This window comes from Vespa mandarinia, chromosome 9 (genome assembly GCF_050613455.1).
Source record: "Vespa mandarinia isolate Hongniang chromosome 9, ASM5061345v1, whole genome shotgun sequence".
In the NCBI taxonomy this organism is placed as follows: domain Eukaryota; kingdom Metazoa; phylum Arthropoda; class Insecta; order Hymenoptera; family Vespidae; genus Vespa; species Vespa mandarinia.
Genome location: NC_140818.1, coordinates 598,403 through 617,500, shown reverse-complemented (window position 1 = coordinate 617,500; position 19,098 = coordinate 598,403).

Genomic DNA, 19,098 nt, shown 5'->3' with positions numbered 1-19,098 from the left:
TACCGATACAAAAGAATGATACAAGAGGGTGAATGAGAAAAAAAAGAGAAAAGAAACGAAACAGAGAGAAAGGGAGAAGAAAAAGAAAAAAAAATAAGAAACAACAAAAAGACAAAGAGAAGGATGAAAGAAAAGAGAAAAAAAATAGAAAAAAGAGAAAAAAAAAGAAAAAAAAAAAGAAAAGGGTATCTGTCTTTTCCTTGTCTCCTCGATGGATTAGTTTAAAACCCTTTGCGTTTGTGATTGCGTGCTCACGTCGTTCCGAAAACCGAAATCAGTAAAATCTTTTTAGAGTCCTCTTAGCTTCAATTTAGCGAGCAAGCGAATAACAGAGAAAGAGAAAGAGAAAGACAGAGAGAGAGAGATAAAGAGAGAGAGAGAGAGAAGTTCTCAACACCAGGGAACAACACAACAACCGGTCGTACCGGGGCAAGTTGGAAGAGCCGACCGAGTCCCAAGATCCTTCGTCCAATCCGTATATACCACCTTTTTCTTCCTTCTACACGACCTTCCCGTCGGCTTTTCTATCCCGATACAAAGAGGCGCGAGCGAGCCTAATTATTATGATAGCTCGCCACTGGATTCTGTCGGTTCCTTTGATCTGCCGCCGTTTAGCATGATCCCCCGATATTTAGGTAGGCCCCGTTGTCCCTCTTCCGACGCTGCCACTCGGTTCTCTCTTCTCACTCGGCAGTTCAGTGGGGAGTGTGCGGTTGGCTCTCTTTGCCGTTTATGTAAAGGGGTGGGGGTAAAGATCAGAGTGGGGATGAAGCACGAGGGCGGATCGTACCGAGTAGTACGATCGTTGGTGGGACGAGGTCCATGGATATAAACCATTCATCAATGAGCATTTTTTTCGGAAAATTTACAAGTCCCTCTTTCTTTCTCTCTCTCTCTCTCTCTCTTTCTCTCTTTCTCTCTTTCTCTCTTTCTCTCTTTCTCTCTTTCTCTCTTTCTCTCTTTTTATCTCCGTCCGCATAGCCCATCTTTCTTTATCCCTCTTCTTCATTCTTTCCGTTCTTCGAGAAGTAAGAGGAGTAAGAAAAGGAAGAGGAGGAGGTGAAGAAGAAGAAGAAGAAGTAGAAGATCGTGGACCACACGTGAACACGCAGGTAACGCTCCGCCGAGCTATTAGTCTCGGGATAACCGGAGATCGAATTTTTAATTGATTATTTGATATATATCTCACAGCGATCGGGCGGATTCACGTCCATCGTCATATCTTCCTATCGTCATATCACCATCATTCGTCGTTGTTCAAGCTTTTTTCGGTTATTTTTCATCTGTGAAAAAAGATTTACCTGAGAAGACTCGTTTTATACCAGTACCTACGTATCAAAACTTCGTCATTTAAGACTAACGTCTCCGTCTTCGTCTTCGTCTCCGTTTCTTCGTAACCGAGTTCAGACGAGAGACTACTAAATCGAGAGTCTTTAAAATTCCATCACGCGAACCCTGGATCTTTACCTTCTCTTTCTCTCAATACTTATAAATACACATATATGTATATATGGTATTTATCTATATATATATATGTATATATATATATATATATGCAGATAAACATATATCTGCATAACCTACTTGCTACTGACCTACACATACATTTTCTTCTCATTTTCAGAGTTCGAGTCATCGTCTCTTTCGTCGTCTTCGTTGTCGTCGTATCGTTTGCCATCGATACAACACGCCATTCTTCTTCTTATCTCGAACCTACCAAGCGAACACGTTCGATCTCGTCTCAAAACCGAACTCGATAACAGCCGAGGTCTGGCAAGCGTGTAATTTTCCACCGCTTATCCAACCACTCTACGACCGGGATCCATTCTCTTGTCAGATCGGGCCGAGTCACGGAAGGTGTGAGGGGACAAAAAAGTCTTGGGTGGGAGAGTAAAAGAAAGAGAGAGAGAGAGAGAGAGAGAAAGAGAAGGAGAAGGAGAGAGGGGAAGGAAGGGGATAAATCTCGTTACAGCTCTCGAGATACATCCTTCGTAATCGAGCACGGCACACGGTGCTTGCGCAGCTTGCTTCCACGATGCGCCGTGACGACGGACGCTAATAGCGTTCGCACGACACCTTTCGAGAGTAAAGGAGACTCGTCAAGAGAAAAAGTAAGATAAAGAGAGAAAGAGAGAGAGAGAGAGAGAAATAGAAAAAGGAAGGTCATGCCATTGCATTGTTATTAAGTTCCTATCGCATATTCAACACAGTCCATAGAAATTTTAAGTATTGTCGGATATTCAAACAATACATACTTTAAAAAAATAACTGATAAAACTCGATGAAAGAAGAAATAATAATAATAATGATAATAATAATAATAATAATAAGACCTTAATAGTACGTAAATATCTAAATAATGAAACGTTCCACGCGAGATGTATGATAGTTACGAATTCACTTCTGACAGGTACATATATATATATATATATATCCACTATCTACCAAACTTATAATGATAAATAAAAAGCACCGTTGATTCGTTAAATTGTAAACTATTACTTATCTATCTATGATTGGAGAGATCAAAAGCATTTATATCAAACTTTGACGATTTTCCTCTGTATAATTTTTTTTTCTTCTTTTTCTTCTTTCTTCTTTTTTATCGTTGAATTAATTAACCATCTACTTCTTCTAATTCGATTATATATATATATATGTATATATATATATATATATACATAAATATATTATATTCATAATGCATTAGAGAAATACGATATCTATTTATTAGATACGATACGATGTACTAACTTAAGCGTAATTGACGAGAAGTCTAGGACAGGTCACGCGAAGGTATTCTTACAGCAAAGGTCGCTGCCACGGCAAAAGTTCGTGAACGTTTCGCATCGCTCGTTTCCTCTTCGAACGAACAATCAGATCTATTTATGTATCACAGATACATGTATGTACATACATACAGATACATACATATATATCTAAATACTTATTTATATCCTTAGACATAAATATTCCATCTGTCTCCTCATTTTCGATTTAGGTTTAAAACGTTCACCATGTAATACTGAAATACTTAAATAAGTAACTATAATACATCCGCGAAAGAAAAGAAAAAAAAAATCTGATCATCCTATCTCTCTCTCTCTCTCTCTCTCTCTCTCTCTCTCTCTCTTGTTCTCTCTCTTTCTCTCTGTTTTTTTATCTCCCATTCTTCAATCGATTGAATGTGAGCATATCTTGTACTTACACGTACTTACTTACAATACACGATATTTATCTACTACCTATTAAACTCACTTGTCTCGGGAGACCGATCCTACATTGATGCGTAACCAAAACCAAGTTATTATTTAACACTGCCTTCCCCCTTCCTCTCAACCTTACTTTTCTTCTTGCAAGTTCGAATAAATGAATCGACAGATAAGTGTAAGATACTTAATACAGGTACAAATAACATCATTGCACAAAAATCATTAGATTGATTTCTTATTAAAATTTTATATTACAATAAGACAATAAAATTTTATAAAAATTAGACTATTTTAATTGTAATTCTTTCTTTCTTTCTCCCTCTCTCTCTCTCTCTCTCTTTCTCTTTCTTTTTTTCTCCCTCTCTTTCTCTCTCTCTCTCTTTCTCTTTCTCTCTTTCTCTCTCTCTTTCATTTACACATACACGTGCACATATTTATTTTCGGTAATATAAAAAAAACAGAACGAACGAACAACGTACAATTGAAAATAATAAGTTCCCTAACAAAAAAAATTGCGATGAATAATCACTTATTAGATACTTACTTATTTGGATAAGTACTTACTTACTACTTACATACGTAGATACTTATTATCATTATCATTTTATAATCGAGCAGAAAACGTCGATGCAAGTCCCGTGCAAACGATTTTCCTTCTTAAAATGAGGAACGATAGAGTGAGAGTAGCATAGTGGGGAATATATTCTCTCTCTCTCTCTCTCTCTCTCTCTCTCTCTCTCTCTCTCTCTCTATTTTCTCTCCCGCCAGTACTACAAGCTCGTGTAGGTATACACACATACAATATGTATACATATATATACATATATATATTAGTTCCTCGTACACGTCGAACCCCTCTCAACCAAGTAGAAACATAATTCTAGCCACGCCTATCGTCGATCTTCCCTCTCTCTCTCTCTCTTTCTATTTCTCTCTCTCTTATACCAACGGCTCTGAGGTTATCGTCATCGTTCGGTCTGTCTTTCTTCCACTCATAAGTAACTCGCGTTCGTCCCTCGTGATGTTCCGGTCTACCAATCCGCTCCCAACTTCGATATTGGACTCCTCCTATGCAAGCTTTCCATTGGTCGCTTCATTTTCGCTGGCCTTTGAAGTCTCACCTTTGAAGAGACCGATTTATACCGTACATGATGTTTACCCCCTCTCTCTCATCCAACTACGTTGCTTTTCTCTCTTTCTCTCTCTCTCTTTCTCTCTTTCTCTATCTCTATCTCAATTTCTAGAGTACTTACATGCGCAAACTTTCTCGCTCTTCGTTAGATTTCCTATGGTTCTCTCGCTCTCTCTCTCTCTCTCTTTCTCTCTCTCTTTCTGTCGAAAAATTACAGAGGGATTCGTACGATGTAGGGTGCTGTACGAAACTACCCTCCCCACCCGTCCATCCTATAACACGAATCCTCATTCTCTACTATATGTATGTAGAATTCGTAAGCAAATGGATTTATTTGCAACTTTGTAGATTTAACGAGATCAGATCAAGAAATTGAACAGTACGATCAACTTAAATTTAATTTATCACCCCGAAGAGAAATCATATAAATCCTTTTTCGAAAAGAAGTTAAGTCTAATTTTAAATTCGAACGAAAAAAAAAATGAAAAGAAATGTAAGTATTTAACGAATGTTTGAAGGATAAATAACGAAGAAAAAAATAGGAGATAATGATACGAAGGAATCGTGATTTCCGAGTTGTTGTGAGTTAGATAAGTATCTATCTATCTATCTATTTATCCATCTATTTATCCATTTAAAACGTAAAAATAAAAAATGGAAGAAGCGCTAGAAATGACGTAGCTTCTTAAAAGGATTTAAATAGGTATTTATCTATTTATCTATCCATCTAATTATCTACTTATCCATTTAAAACGTAAAAATAAAAAATAGAAGTTTTAGAAAGGACGGCACTGCTTAAGAGAAGTTAGATACATAGGTAGGCGAGGTAACCTTTTGTGGTTCGTCGAAGTAAATACTTACCTGTAGGTCAATCCTCGGTTATTCAAGGAGCGAACAATGTTGCTTCTATGGCCGCGACCAATCGGACAAACGATCGTTGCTTTGTTATCCCCTAGCGAAGGTGTCGGAACCACCAAAGGAATCGCTTATTAGCCACGCGACCCTCGATAAAAGCAAAAATACTTTTGTTGCATTCGACTGCGACTTTCCATTCAAATAGAAAAACAACGAAACCGTAAAGATCCTTCGCCAGAGAAAAAAAAAGGAGAAAGAAGAAAAAAAACAAGAAGAAAAAGAAGAAAAAGAAAAAGAAAAGAAAAAAGATATGATAATTGGATCTAATTTTAAAATGATCGATATGTAAAGAACGATATAGAGAGGGAATTTTTTTCTTTCTTTTTCAAACGTCCTGTTGCAAAAAAATAACGTAACATTATTTTCTTCTACGAAGCAATTTTGTTTTTTTTTCTTTTTTCTTATTTTTTTAAACCTTTGCAAGTGAATACTTGATTGATTTAACGATACCTATCTGTAATATTATAAATATGATATCATTATTTATAATGAAAATCGTAAAAAATAACTAGAAGCGATTATAAATAATTAAAAACAACAATATCGTTTTAACACATCTATACATAAATATATAACATTAATATGACAAAACTTACATAATAACATAATTATTATACAACGACAACTATTATAAATATATAAATAGAGAATCATTTTTTATGATCAAATCATAATAAAGAATTAGATAACTTGAAAAAGAAAACAAAAACAATGACACACATAATAGACACATAAGAATAACGCTTTACATTATCGCTGTATAATATTGCATAATACATCCCTAAACATTTACATATCGTTGTACATACTTTTATCAATACATTTCAATAATTATAGTAACGTAAAGTTTAAAATGAATACCCATTGAAGATATACATTGAAATTAAATCCAACATTATTAAAAAAAAAAGAAAGAAATCATAATAACCAATTAAAATTAATCAGAAATTATTGCCATTTGTTATCGAAGGGCCGATATTCATTAATAAATTTAAATAAATAGAACTTTAAAAAGTAACAAAATAAATTCATTGTCGATCGTCGTTAAAGAGATTCGCAATACTTCTTCTATCGATTTAAGCAAACCTTTCGACGCCATCTTGCTTGTGCAAGACGATAATATAGCGGACGCGTTGTCGACGAACGAATGGTACACCTCTGCCAAGAGAGTGTAGTAGGTTGTTCGTAAAGTCGAGTTTGCCATCGAATCCGTCGTATACACGCTGCTTACCCTCGCGAGGGCAAAAGGAATCCGTGCTTCATCGTCCGGAAGTGATTCGATACAAGAGACTTCAGGGACGACTGACGGAAGAAGTAGCGAGGGAGGTGACAAATCGAATCTCGATTCCGTAATGGTGGATTAGAGAAATTCTTTTCAACGATATCCGATCGATATCTGTTCTCTGTTTGTACCTTGCACTCTTTTCTCTACATATACATTTATATATATATATATATATATATATATATATATATATATGTATTATTGAATGATATAGTTAAACAATTAGTAAATTATTTCTTTAAATAGACATGTAGTAATTTTTCAATATGTATTATATATTAAATTAATATATTGATATGGAGGTATATAAAAATATATAATTATATTAAATTAATGTAGAAATTAAATTAATCATATATTAATATAAATTGATTAAATTAATATATATATATATATATACATATATATATAAATTTTATATAAATGTTCTTTTATCAATTACTGAAAGTATCTCTCATTGTCATTGCAATCGATCTATTTAAGAAAACAAAAAAAAGAAAAGAAAAAGTAAATCAATATTAAGTATTACATTTGCCCAATGTTAAAAGGCAAAAATTCATCACATAAACGTCGATTAACTATAAAAACGAATTGATCATTTTATTGTACGATCGTGTTGAACAGCCGTCGGCATATCGAATTTGGGATACCGATCGCTGACATGTAAATGCGATCGGCATGGTCGAAAACGTGTTTTTTTTCTTTTTCTTTTCTTTGTCCCATAACAATTCGAATATTCCCATCCCCGACTTATGGTCTGTTCCATTTGGACTTTATGAACGTTCGACACGCTCGTCTACTTATTTGTAGGTAGTATCTATGGGGTAGCCTAGAGGACGAACGACAGACTCCACGAGTAGGTAGATACTACCTACTGCTATGGTTGTCTGTGTTCGCAAGGCGTGACTCTGAGTCCGATCGATTTGCGATACTATAAAAGAGCGATTCCTCGGTAACCGATGATGCCTTTCGTGTGTGAATTTACACGAGTTTTAAGGTATAAAAGATATAACGGAAAAAAGAGAAAAAAAGAAACAAAAAAGAAAAAAGAAAACGACATCTTAATATTCCATCCTCTCTGATATCGGAATAAAAAAAAAAGAAGGAAAAAATGTTTAAACTCCTGTCAACTCTTTAAATCCAATTTTACAAGGAAATTGGATTTAATACGTTTCACGTGTATTTAAGTAAACATATATAGGTTGGTATATCGAATGTCGAGTTAATTGCTATTACTTATTTTCGATATTACATACATACATCGATAATTACTAACCTATTCCAGAAAATGGAGCAGGTATCGGTGATTAAATCCATAAACGGGCCGATAAATTAATTCTTTTTTATAAACAACACGATCTGAACGTTTAATACAATACGTTCTCATTAAACTTAATTAATTCGTGTACATATAAATTTCTAAGCTAAATCATTAAACGTTATCCATCCTACTATTATAATTTACGCTATTAGATTCTTATCTTTTGATAGGGTCTTCGAATGATAATATAATAAAAGAAATATTCTTGTTCGCAAACATATTATTGAATACGTCCACGCGGCACGCATCACACGTGTCGTCACAGTGAACGTTCCACCTTCGGCTATTAACAAATATTAATGACGAACGAGCGATTACCTAGTCACGCCCATCTATATTAATAAATCGTTTGTATCATGCTACCGGTTCGACTCATGTAGTACTTAACTATTTATCGAGAACTAAAAACATTCGAACAGGTTTATGGGAATAAATAAACTCATGTAGATCCTTAAAATCGAGTTTATCGTATCGTCGATAATACAAAAACTAATTCTATTTCCAGAGATCATGGTCGTCGAAACTCGTTGAGATAAAATATATTTCATATAAAAAAAAATGTCTGCATCGAAAAAAAAGAAAAAAAATGAAACAAAAAACAATCGAATAAATCTTAATGGAGAGCTAATAAGATAAAATAAAAAAGAAGGAAGAAAGAGAAAAAAAAATAAAAGAAAGAAAAGAAACAATAAGCAACGTATAAGCAGATATAATAATTGATGTATGGAAATTTTTCAACCGAAGCCACTCGATATAAATACGTCTTTATTTACGAGCAACCATAGAGAACGACTATTTTATAGCCAAAAACCGAGACTTACATACATACGTTTGACGAATTCACTGACGTAACAACAAAAACTATAGTCTACGTCGTCTTAACGGTGGGAAGACGACGAACGAGTCTCCCTCGAAAGAATCCCCACTCCAATCGTTTATCCAATCCCAGTGCTCCGGCATCGATGCCAGGCTACGATAAATAAATTATTGCCTGCGGTTTGCAGTTCTTTTCTATCTCTTCTTTTTTTTCTATCTCTCTCTCACTCTCTCTCTCTCTCACTCTCTTTCTCTCTTTATCTCTCTCTCTCTCACTCTCTTTCTTTCTTTATCTCTCTCTCTCTCTCTCTCTCTCTCTCTCTCACTCTCTCTATCTATCTATCTATCTATCTCTCTCTCTCTTTCTCTCCCTCTCTCTATTCGATGCCTCCATCATCGTCGAGCTTCGAACTATAAGATATTCCATCACGGTGAGTTACATAAATCTCCTCATTGAATGGCTTTAATTATCGTCAAAGGGGGAAGAAAAAAGAGAAAAAGAAATACTCGACTCTTTTCCGGAGATGTATATTAAACGTGTGCAAGATAGAGAAAGGGAGAGAAAGAGGGAGAGAGAAAGAGAGAGAGATAAAAATATAGGAACATAATAATCAGCCATTCGTCGATCTAGTTTAGGGTAGGTTCCTATGAAAGGAAAGTTTTCCCTAATGAAACGTCGAGTAGTCGATTCGGTCCAATGCACTATACTAGAAGCTGGTAGCACGACCGCAACTAATAAAGCCGAGAGTCCTCTCCACGTTCGTTCACCATTATCATGCTAATATATTGACCCAACGTTTGTTGTCTTCTTATAAGTCATTTGTAAACGCGCGGTCGTCACGTCCTGTCACGAGTTTCCTGCGGCTACAACGAACGAGAAAGAGAAAGAGAGAGAGAGAGAGAGAGAAAGAGAGAGAGAGAGAGAGAAAAAGAGAGAGAGAGAGAGAGAAGAGGAAGAGTAAGAGAGAGAGAGAAAGCAAGTGTATTATATTCATCGTGGAAACATATACGCGTGAACGTTTTGTTGCTACCATCATCATCATCACCACCACTATCACCACAACCAGTATCACCATCACAAATATCACCACCACTATCGCAAATTATCATCATAGCTCGCTCGTTCCTTCGTTTTTGTATTTTTACGACGTTTCATGGTAAAGTATCGACCAACGTATGTATTTATTTATGTATGTATTTATGTATGTATATACGAACAGGCTCATAATTTCGGTAAGAAGGTACTCTCACCGTCGTAACATCTCTTACCACCCCTCTCTTTTCATCACATCACCCATCACCTTCGAGCAAACGTCAAAGTCTTCGTGTCTGGATATAGGTACTTACTTACTTGCTTACTTGCTTACTTGCATACCCGATGAAGTCTCCTGATTACATGCTTCGTCGTAAGTATGAAAATTCGAACGAGCCACAATGTTCCTTCGTTCAACCATCTTAACGTATATCATTTTGAAAGTATAAAAGGAAGAGAAAAAGAAGAAAGAAAAAAAAAGAAAATCAAAAAGAAAGAGAAAAAAAAAATCTGAAAGCCCGATGTCTTCTTGTTGTCAAACATTGGACATTTTTTTAAAATGCAATATCGATGCAAATGCTTTCAATGACTGTCCTTAAATCGTTGGGTAATTTGAAATCTCTCCCTCTCTCTCTCTCTCTCTCTCTCACCCTTTCTATCTCCCTTCTATTCCCCTCCTATCCCATTGAATTCTATTACGTATATAATATGAAGATATGTATCTATAAGTACATGAATACGCAGGTACTTACCTACTATAGTTAGATATAAGATTGATATGAATGGATTCATTATTCGCTTGTTCTTTATCAAAAGTCGTTCGTAATCGTCGAGGTCTCGACCTTTTAAATTCTCTCGGGCTATATCATGGATTAACAGAATTAGCCACCGAGGAAGTTCATCGAGGAATGTGATAACCCATGTAATATGTCAATAAACATGATCGTGCATATTTCTTGACGAAAACGAAAGTAACTAATGAAAATTATACGTTAGGCAAATACGTACTTACTAGATCGTGTTATATCTTTATATTGCCGCAAAAAAAAAATTCTAATGCTCTCAATAAATCGATTGATATATGTGTACGTATATATATATATATATATATATATATATGTATATATATATATGTATATATATATATATGTATATATATGTATATATATATGAATGTATATACGTGTATATATATATAGGTATATATATATGTATATATATGCATGTATATATGTATATATATATATATATATATATATGTATATATATATATATATATATATATATGTATGTATATTATTTAATGAAAAACATCTGTCGTACGTAATACCTACGCTTAGAAGAATGAATAGATACGGTCTGTCTCACATGAGAAAACATAGATACGTCAATCATATACGTGTAACCTGTCACGCGAAGAATTCATGGGAGTTTTCTAAAGAGGTATAGTGGGTGTTATAGCAATTCGAATAACATATAGGAAACAAACGAAGAGAAATAAAAAAAAAGAAAAAATGGAAAAAGAAAAAAGAAAAGAAGAAAGAAAGAAAGAAATAATTCATTTCGTGCGAGATATTCGTTCGATTGAAAAAAAAATGAAATAATAAATAATTAAAAAAATAAATAAATAAATCGTAATGAAGATCCAATAAAACTTCTTCTTCCTCTTTTCTTTTTCTTCGTTAAAATCGGGAACTTCTTTTTTTCGAGGATGGTGATAGAAGAACGGAGAGGGATAAGAGAAAGAAAGAACCAAGAAGGAAGATGCGAGGATACAAGTAATTTTTTTTTCCTTTCTTCAAAGTCACTATCTATCCAACGATCAATATTGTGCAGTTCGAAGTATACCTACGCAAGTATACAACATAGGATATTTTAGGGCCGTCCCGAGAGAGAGAGAGAGAGAGAGAGAAAGCATCGCCGCGAACCACGTTTCACTATTAAACCGCACAGTGCACTGTGTTCGAGCGCTATCGCACAAGAAAGAGAGAGAGAAAGAGAGAGAGAGCGCGCGCGCACTCTACTCACTGTATGGTCGCCATACGACGGGTCATAAATTCCGTATGTATTTCCTGTTGCGGTTACTGGCGCATTTTGCGGCGAAGCAGTTGCAGTCAAACCAACATGGCGAAGTGTAGAGTGATCTGGCTAATCGATCCCCTCGAGATGGATACGATATTCGAAATGACCCTTTCAACAGAGGACGCTCGTAAACACGAACAATAAATACCTCTCGGCTTCCGATAGGACTTTCTTCTTCTTCTTCTTTTGCTTTTTTCTCGTCTTCTTTTTTTTTCGCTCTTATTCGATGGATTCTCCCTCCTTTTATTCCCCGAGAGATATTTATTCTTGGGAGACATCATTATTGAGAAAAAAAGAAATTAAGAAATAATACTATCAATAACATTCCTTAGAAAAATTTTATGATAAAAAAATTCATCATTTTTATCATTTTAAATTTGATTTCTATCCGCAAACACAAATCATTAAATACGTAAATATATAGATATTTACATATATACATATATATGTATATATATATTTATATATTTATATATTTATATTTACAAAGAGAGAGAGAGAGAGAGGAAGAGAGAAAGAAAAAGAGATGCGTTCTCTCGTACCTATACAGAACCGTCTAAATTACGTCTAAACTTTAGCGTGACAGCAATCCTACCACAAACTTATCCCAATCTATATAGATATACCCACTTACATACAAACACATAAACTTCCTTCTGTCGTGCTTGAAATTGTCAGACCAGTCTCCCTCTCTCTCTCTCTCTCTCTCTTTCTCTAAAGGTTCACGGCAAACTACAAAAGATGCTCGATTCTCTTCTCCTCTCTGAACAGTCAATCGAAGCTCCATTTAGGCTCCATTTAGCTCGAATCAGTTTCACTAACCACTTTTCGGGAGGGGTGGCTGAAGTCTTTCGAAAACGAAGGATCGTGAAGAACATTTACTCCCTCTCTTTCTCCCTTTCTTTCTCTCTCTCTTTTTCTGTGGATTTTCGTTCGTGAGTTTTTGACGGTCTCAACTTGATGCTCCTTTACAAAAGAAACGGACGTTCCATCAATTTTCCGTTCCGGGGCTCGCGCCCCGTCCTTGATTTGACACACCTCGAGTACATGGACAGTAGATCGTAATGACATCTAGCCCTGTCGTTTCTCTACATCTCTTTCTTTCTAACTCTTATATATATATGTATATATATATAAAGCCCTCTCTCTCTCTTTCTCTTTCTCTCTCCCTCTCTTATATTTTTCTCTCTCTTTATCGTGATCCTTTAAACTTAGCTGCCAAAGCCAAACGACATCGTGGTGAATTCGTCATGCTCCGAGGAACTCGATCGCTTGAATACATTCGTTGATGACTTGATATTGTCGACTATAAAGAGAAAGAGAGAGAGAGAAAGAGAACGGGCACACGCTGGAAGCCATCCTTTTGTATTGGAAATCGTTCGTCTCTCATCGCCTAGCTGACTTTTACCTAGTAACTTTCTTTTTTCTTTCTTTTTATCCCTCACTATACTCCTATGCCGAACATAAAACGTTCCAATAGATAGATCGTGCAACCAATTATCGACAAAAAGAAATGTTCGACTTTCCATACTACGATTTATGTATGTATCGTTCAATTTGTTTTTCTTTTTCTTTGATCTAAAAAAAAACATTGCAGCAAAACGGACGCGGTCGTTGATTTTAAAGACTGTTATATGAATGATAATTAAAAAAAGATAAAGAAAAGAAAGAAATAAAGAGATAGAGAGAGCGAGAGAGAAAAAGAGAGAGAAAAAAAAATAGAAACACGATAATCTTGTAAACGACAAATTACAATCTATATTCTGCTTATCAATTGCCATTTTTCTGCGGGTCCTCCTGATCTATGCACTTAGTACTCGATTTACGCATTACTACGATTAAATGTAATTTACGACAAAGAGAGTAATGATGTAAAACAGTATTGGATGGGAAAGTCAAGTCAAGTTAACAGTCAAATTAACATGACCCGTATGAGACGGGACTTAGATTGTACGCGATAAGGAGTAACTTATTAACTTGTTTTCAATTTTTCAAAAGGTAGATCCGTACGCAGGATATCCGTGTAATTATTGGAAAAAAAAAACGGAAACAACGAAGGTTCTCGATGATAATATTAATAACGGATGCGTGTACTTGTCTAAAAAAAAGAAGTTACACTACAGGAGAAGTTAAAATTAAGTAACGTCGATTTATCACGAATTAATATATATATATATATATATATATATATATATATATATATATATCTTCCTATTATACAACGGATTTTTCATCTAATCATTTTTACGAATTTTTATTTAATCCAACGAAATTTTTAACCGAGATTCGATCGATTGTTCATGTACTTAAGTACTTACGCATTATTTATTAAATCATTCAATGTACACATATTCAAAACATTTCTTTCGTTTTTCTTTTGAACTAACGAATATCAAATTTCTTTTCTATATGACGTCGTCGAATACTTTTGTACGCTGCAAATATACCAAAAGTTATTACACTTTAGTGGTACAGAACGTAAAGTAAGTATATAAAAGCAATTCGTGTGTGGCCCGGAGATGGCCGGTTCTTCACCTCGCGAACGAGAAGTCGGTTCCCTTTGATGTTCTGCCTACCCGTGGCTGGTGGGAGTCGGTTCAAGCTCTCCTCTCTCCTCTCTTCTCCCTTTACTTGCCCATCACTTCTCCTCCTTCCCCGTCTTCTTCTTCTTCCTCTTCTTCTTCTTCTTCTTCTTCTTCATCCTCCTCCTCCTTCTCCTCTTCCTCTTCTTCTTCTTCTCCTACTCTACCAGCAGCACCAACCACCACCACCCTTTTCGCTGAAACCCTTTGCGCACCCGACGCACGAACCTTCTTTCTCTTCTTATATTTCTTATATTATTTATATGTATGTATATATACATGTATGTATGTATGTATATATACTTCCCTTTCCCCTTCCCTTTCTCAGTTAACTCACAAGGCCCTTTTCCTGCAGGCCTCTTTGCCTCACGCCACACGACTCTTCTTCTTTTCCTCTTTCGACCTAGACTATACGTAAATTTTCGAGAACCTCAACGACATATGTCTACTTACTTATATGCTGCATATATACGTATGTACGTACAATGTAATGGCATCTAAAAATATTCTTCTGCCAACCTTTAAAACTGAGAGTATTCTTTCAAAAAAAATGATACAGTTTTTAAAGGGACTTTCTCCTTTCTTTTTTTTTTTTTTTTTAATTTCTATCAGAACTTATAACAAGAGCTTCTCACGTGACCTTTCTTATGATTGTTCGTATAAAAAGTTTGATAATAAAAATTCGAACAAACATTTCATACGTACGATTTTAAGAGCTATGACAGTTGGCAGAGATAATTTGATTAAAAAAAAAAGAGATGGTCGTGCTTGAAGAAGATAAAAATAAAAGAAGAAAAAAATATATACCACTTCGAAACAATTGTCTCTATAAATATCCTAATCATTTAACAATATAATGTCGATGAGACGTGTTTGATAAGAAAAAAAAAGGAAAGAAAAAAATCATCTACAGATTGCTCATTAAAGAAATATACCTAGAAAGTAAACTCGCAGCGATTTTATGATGCCAATCGAGTGATACGAATGCAAGAAACGATTTGCTTTACGATAGTTAAGAAAGATTAGAGTATGAACGCGCAGCCGACGGTCTGTCATTCTCTGATGTTTCAATCGATAGTTCGTATTCAGAGGGCAGACCACGCTAAATCGCGTGTGATTAACGACGTGTTACTAATAGTTCTTAGCACGAGAACCGATGTACCTATTTAGAAATCGTATATTCCGCTAATTACTCTTCATTGTATTCGTGTTCTATAACATCCTCCTTTCTCTTCTTCTTTTTCGTCATCGTCGTCATCGTTTAGAACAATGAAATTATCTAAGAAAAATGAATGAAAAAGAAAAGATTCGATTTTATCATGATTATTTTTATCTTTCATAATTAAAAAAAAAATTCGAATTAATGTCATTCGTTCCTTTAGACATTTATCGAATAAATACATATATACATATATATATATATATGTATATTTATGTATGTGTATACATATTGTAAGCATCGATACCGAGTTCCATGAAAAACGTTCGTAAACTTATCGTACCAGGCATAATTGGAAAATGATACACCGCAGGTAAAGGTTCAAGCGAGCGAGATAATTACTCGTGTAATTTTTAATTTCATGTTACACCGGAATTCCGAAAGTAATATCTATCCATTCACATATCTTTGTATCTTCTTCTTCCGTGATTAATACGTGATCCCGTTAATTCGGCGAGAATTTTATCTTTAACAAGTAAATACATACATATTTACCATTTTAACGCGTACACTTCGATTCAAGATTATATAACTATTTTGAGGTTCAACATTAAATAGTTGTTAACGAAAACTTTTCGGGCATTTTAAAAGTATTTTATTTCTGATCAATCTTTTAATTAATCAGTAACATTGATGTAATTAATCAGAGCTCGTTACGAATCAGAAAATACGATGAATCAGAATAAAAGTCGACGATAAAATGACCGATGAGATTCTAAAAATTAATATTTATATCTTTTATGGATAAATATTTTTAATTAATGTATGATTAATAGCATTTTATTCAGATTAATTATACTGATTAATAGATATTATTTACAGAACTATTATCCGACATTTTAAAATAATTATTTCTAATTTATTAAAAATACAATTTGTCAATAAATACAAACACTTCCATTTTGTTTGATATATTTTATTTAATAATCGTGAACATTTATGTTTAAATTCAAAGACAGGATTTTTCCGCTTCCGAATGAAAATTATTACAACCATCGACTTGATCTTACCTACATAAAATTAAACATACATTAACACAATAAATATGATATCTCCCTACGTATTCTCTATATTTAACAAAAAAAAAAAAAGAAAAGAAAACATTCAATACACACGCTTCATATATTGTCAGGGTGGAAAAATCTATACTAGGGATATATGTCCTGAGACACCTCTGTCATCCCAAATTAATATAAGCCTGATATAATTTCTTAGCTAATTAAGGGTAGATACCAATTTAATGTAATCGACTGTCGAGGCTGTATAATGATTATTGTGTAATTCAACTACTTCAGAAGAAATATTAAGGATATATCTACTAATATACGGTCTATACTTGTAATATATGAATTATTTTTTATATGTGTTCATTGAAATATGACCATTCTAATGAGTAATACGAATTGACATATTTTATGCACAATTGCATTATTAATCTAACAAATTCGCGTAACGTGATATATACTACATCGCCTAACATACGAACACAGACGTACAGACGCACGCGCACACATACACACCGAATGAAAAATACATCGTGTACAATCATCAAAGCAATGATAGTCACTAAAATTAGGAGTTCTCAAAAACTAAACCTACGCTAAGCATCATCACGAGTAACATCTACCTCATCATCACGAGTAACATCTGGGCACAAGCATAAATCAAAATTCAGGTAGCATTGGATAAAGAAACGGGAATTGGTAAATTAATAATTAGAAAAAGCTAAAAAACCTAAATAAAAAAATGATTAGAACTTGTAAATCATTTAGACTACGGACTAATGACACCACTTTCTTTTTTTTTTCTTTCTTTTTCATTTTACAAAGACAACAAATTTTTATGTATATAATTTGAAATCATCGAAACTTTAAAATATCGAAAAACTTTATTTTTATCTTTTATATCTATATTACGAAGTTTTATAGGATGATCTTTTCTTTCTGATAGCAACTACTCTAATTAATTTAACGAAAGCAGACTTTCTGCTTTGTTACTTCCTAGTCCGTCGCAAATCTTCTTCTTGTTCTATTTTATATATCGATATTTATATATTCCTAATATCTACGTGTTAGAATTAGTGTTACACAAAGCACGTTATATTCATTTACATGCTCTTTTAATCATAAAATTGTATGTTCATTATTCTACTTAATTTTTTTTAAGAAAATGAAAAAATATATATATAAGTATATATACATATTATTACGTGTTGTTCATTATTAACGTTATTATATTTCATACGGTCAAATAATCTTGCAAATAATCTATTTAAAAAATTACAACCAGTAACCCACATCAATGAAGATTTGAAATTTTCATTCTCGACATTTTCAAATGGCCACTAGAGGGACTTGAATTTTTTTCAATTTTTTCCAAAACACTCTGTAAATCGATGCTGTAGGTCGAAATTAAGGGAGGTTGATCCAGAGTAGATCGAAAATGAGGTAGAACGGACATCGAAGTAGATCGAAATTGGTATAGGTTGTAATTATCGTAGATATCGAACGTAAGAATGATTTGGGAAGAGACTACAAAAAAAATAAAATTAAGAAAAAAAAACAACAAATTAATTTTTTATAAAAATATTCTAAAACTATTAAATAAATTTTTCTTATCGACATTCTTCTTAAGAAAGAAATATTATTATTTTCTTGATTAACTTTTCGTGATAAACTGATACTAATACAAATAATTATTCATTAATTACAAAACTTTAATTATCAATATATTATTTTTCTATTCATAAGTACGGCGGTCTGTGACTGTTTACAAAAAAACAAAAAGAAAAAGAAATAAGAAACTTTGTATATACGAAAGAACATTGAACTGTATGATTGCAGTTGATGTAAATATATTTCATAAAAAATTAATTTAGACAAAAAAATAATTTAATATTAATATTGTAGAAAGATAAAAAAAAATTTTTTCGATCAACGAACAACAAACACCGAATCTACAATTCTCACGTAATTCTCTCTCTCTCTCTCTCTCTCTCTCTCTAAATCATTCCCAAAGACAGTCTTAATATTTAAAATTAATATTAATAAATGATTAATTTAAATCAGAAAAAATATATGCCAATATAACGTGTAATTAAAGAGAAACGAAGTATTTGTCGCTACACAACCGAATCCTAATATGGTATCGCGTCACTCTATCAATAACGAGATTAGACATAGATTTCTCTACACATGCACGCACGGCGATATATTAAAAAATTCAATACTTTTCGATTTATTATCGAAATATATTTTTAAAATGTTATAAATACAATATAAAAATATATCAAATCTATCGAAACGTGTAGATTATTAAATTACGAAGTATAAATATTCAAATTGTAAAAATAAATCCTAAAATCTAATCTTTATTTTTCCTATCACTTATACGTAACAATCCGATTGTTATTCTAAAAGATTATTATGCATTAAGAAAAATGTATTTATTATATTAATTATTTCTAATTATAACAATTCTTACGATCCGATATAACTTCGA